This window comes from Myotis davidii, unplaced genomic scaffold (genome assembly GCF_000327345.1).
Source record: "Myotis davidii unplaced genomic scaffold, ASM32734v1 scaffold149, whole genome shotgun sequence".
Classification (NCBI taxonomy): Eukaryota; Metazoa; Chordata; class Mammalia; order Chiroptera; family Vespertilionidae; genus Myotis; species Myotis davidii.
The window spans coordinates 1,088,675-1,092,784 of record NW_006352194.1 but is presented as its reverse complement, the minus strand read 5'-3'; positions in this window follow the sequence as shown (position 1 = coordinate 1,092,784).

The following is a 4,110-nucleotide window of genomic DNA, read 5'->3' as shown; positions in this document are numbered from 1 at the left end:
GAGCGCTCCACTCCGTTCTCCGGCATCATTAGCCCGGCCCGGGACCCCGACGGCAGAAACCCGGGATGGTTAAGGGGAGGAGGGCGAGGAGAGCGGATGAGCCGGGTCCCAGGCGGGAGGCGCGGCTGCAGGGACCGCACGGCAGCGACGGCGAGGCAACCCCAGGGCACACCTGTGACAGCGGCGACCTACCGACCCTAAAGCTTGTTGCTGCGGGCCCAGTTGACTTTTATAGGCCGCGGGCGACATGCCCATTGGTCCAGGTAGCTGTCACACAGCGAGAGCATCTCTGGACAGCCCTACCATTGGTCAGAAGAGCCATGGAGATTCTGATTGGCTGGAAGGCACTCCTCCGCCCTGCCCTCCTTCTCGGCTGAATTCCCTGCTTTGGTCCTTCAAGAACTTCTGTTCACGGTGATTGGCCCCAGCGGAGCCGGCCCTGACCCTGGACTTAAAGGGATTGCGCTCTCTAGGGGCGGACGGGAGGGAGTTCGCGGTGGTTTGTAGCGGAGTCCGACCACTAATGTTCCAGGTGTTTCTGTTTGTTTTTGGCGCTGGAAGGAATTCAGAAATCACCTGGCCTGGTCCTAGTCATCCACTGTTTTCAGAAGCCCAGAGAGATCGCGCTATTTGTTCAACTCTACACAGCGCTCCTTGGCTTTCCCGCAATCTTCCATCGTTGGAGAAAGGTAACAAACTCAGAATATACCGAGGTAGGGATTTTTAACGCACTCTCTTGATTGTCCCTTGTCAATCAAGAGAGTGCGTTACACCAAAACCGGTTTGGCTCAGTGGATAGAGCGTCGGCCTGCGGACTGAAAGGTCCCAGGTTCGATTCCGGCCAAGGGCATGTACCTTGGTTGCGGGCACATCCCCAGTAGGAGGTGTGCAGGAGGCAGCTGATTGATGTTTCTCTCTCATCGATGTTTCTAACTCTCTATCTCTCTCCCTTCCTCTCTGTAAAAAATCAATAAAATATATATTAAAAAAAAAAAGAGAGAGTGCGTTACAGCCTGGCCAGCCTTAAAGTCCAAGTTCAGAGAAGGGGAAAAACTGCTTTGGAGAAGGGAGGTACCTGCCTGGCTCCCCAAGGTCACACAGCACCGAACAAGTCGGTCCTTTGTGCTGACTCTGGGCCGTAGAATCTGTGGGCGCATGCGCATTCCACTACATTTGCACAAACCCCGGGCCTTTATGGAGGATGGAAGGAAGCTGGAACTGGGGGGTTGGTTTTCCTGACACAGCGTCTCAGGCCCTTCTGCAGCCCCGTCTGCAGGGGCTTCTTGGTGGCTGGCAGAAATCTCTCCTGCCAGCCTGTTCTCAGCCTTCTCAGGTCCTGTGCTTCCTTAAGCAAGTCACTAACCCCCCTCAGTCAGTTCCTCATCTGCCCCAGAGAAGGTGGTCAGTAACTATTTTTGAAGTTTTGATTTATATATAGTTGGCCAAAGATTATTTCAATATGACCTGTGAAAATATATAAGACGAAAAGAAAAAAAAGAAAAAATATAAGACATTTCAGATAGTGCTAAGAAGAAAATAAAATAGGGTAATGAAGAGGGAGCAACCATGTATGTATGTGAAAAAAGAGAGAGATAGTGAGTGAGAAAGATAACCGGGGAGATCGATTATATCATTAGATGGTGTAGTCATGGAAGGCCTCCTTAATGAGGTGACATTCCCATTGCTTCTGCTGGACTGACTTCTGCCCTATCTCCCCCCTGCTTGTTCCCTAGACAGTCAGGGCAGCAGAGAAGGTGCTAAGCCACACATTCCTAGAACCTTGAAAGCTCAAGATGGGAGGTCTTTTGACGGTCATTTTGTTCACCCTCTTTGCACTTTATAAATGGGAAAATTGGGGTCCAGAAAGCAGAAGGGATTTTCCCCAGGAAGACTGGATGGGGCTGGAACTACATAGGGGCAGGGCCTTGTGAGAGTGGCCTGGTGCTGTGACCACCCCACACATTTGAATCAAGTTCTCTAAGGAAAGGCACAGATTTCTTTTCCTCTTTCCTTCTATCGGCACTAGGAAGAGCAATTAACAAATTCATGTACTGTCAATCGCCATACTGTAGACACCTCTATTCCCAAAGGTAATTGGTCCAATGTTTGCCCAATCACAGGACATAAACATCATTGTGATGGGAGTGGGGTGACTTGAGGTTATAGGAAGAGGAGAGAGAAGATGACAGAGAAGGGGTGGGAGAGAGAGAGAGAAGGGGTATACTCAATAGAGTTTTTCTTTTTCACCAAAACCAAAATTTAATTGTCCTAATGAATGGCTGGGTTACATACACTCTGGAAAGTCCAACTGGCTTTCAAATGTTATATGAGTCTTTCTCCCCTGTACAAATTTCATATATTCATTCTTTGATTGATTTTAAAAGGAACTTAGTTTCTATGGTCATTGAGTCTTTGTGACATGAGTAAGACACTTTCCCTATCTGGACCTGTTTCCTATTTTGTAAAATGGGTATGAAATAGGAGTCAGTCTCTTCCATTCACACCTTCTATGATTTAAGGTAGTTGGAAGGGAAAAGGAGTTCTGGGGAAAGTCTTGGTCCCTACATTGATTGCCTCCTCCTCAGCTTTGGGTTGCCAAACAAGAGCTTGGAATCACACTAGGCACTAAACTTTTTTAAAAAATATTTTTTTATTGGTTTCAGAGAGGAAGGGAGAGGAGATAGAAACATCAATGATGAGAGAGAATCATTGATCAGCTGCCTCCTGCATGCTCCCTACTGAGGATCAAGCCCGCAACCCCGGCATGTGCCCTTGACCGGAAGTGAACCCAGGACCCTTCAGTCCACAGGCCGATGCTCTAATCACTGAACAAAACCAGCTAGGGCAAGGCACTAAACTTTTGACACAGGAGCAGTCTCTCACTTCACCCGTATAAAGTGTACAAGTCAATATTGATTTGTATACTCACGGAGTTATTCAATCAATGCCATAATTGATTTTAGAACATTTTTATCACCCCCTATGGAAACCATGTCCCCTTTAGCAGTCACTCCCCCATTTTTTCCCAACCCCCTCAGCTCACAGTCCTAGGCAACCACTAAACTATTTTGTCTCTATGTAGATTGGCCTATTCTGAACATTTCATATACATGGAATCATATATGTGGTCTTTGCAATTTGTCTTTTTTACTCAGCATAATGTTTTCAAGGTTCATCTATGTTGTAGCATGTATTAGTATTTCATTTTTTCTTTATCTGTTCATTGGGTCATTATCACCTACACTCAGGGCGGCTTAAAAGTCGATGCCAACATGTAGTCAGCACTCCATCATGCTTGCCCTCACAGAAACAGGGCTAATTTGGAGCAAGATTCAGACAAGTTTTCAGCACAGGAAGGGTGTAGAGCAGCGGTTCTCAACCTGTGGGTCGCAACTCCTTTGGCGGTCCAACGACCCTTTCACAGGGGTCACCTAAGACCATCCTGCATATCAGATATTTACATTACAATTCATAACAGTAGCAACATTACAGTTATGAAGTAGCAATGAAAATAATTTTATGGTTGGGTCACAACATGAGGCACTGTATTTAAAGGGCCAGAAGATTGAGAACCACTGGTGTAGAGAGAAGGAGATCATAGAGAGTGAAGCTCTGAGAGAGAATCAGAGGGCTCAGGGCAAACTCTGAAGGACAGAGAGGGACAGCAGAGGGTAGAGCTGTGAGCAGGGCACTCCTGGGTCTCACCTCCCTCAGGTTCCAGGCAGTTCACAGGGCCCCTCCCTGTCCCCCAGCTCCTCTGAGCCTGTGCAACCCTGTGGGGAGGCAGGTGGAGATGACTGATGATTAAGCCCATTTCGTGGGTGAGGAAACTGAGGCTTAGGAAGGGGTGATATACGTCTTTGTCTCATCTCCTCTGCTAGGGTGGAAGTTTCTCAGGCTCAAGGGCTGCTCGCTCCTATTTTATCCCCTCAAGGCTGATGCCAATAAAAACAGGAGTGGCTGCTCATCAGTGATTCCCAGTCTCAGCAGACCCCACCTCCCTTTTTAACAAGTATCTTGCAATATCTTCCCTGTAATGAAATGCAATTCATAGATAATAGATACTAATTATACACTCCTAATATTTCTTGGAGGGGAAATGAAGATAAT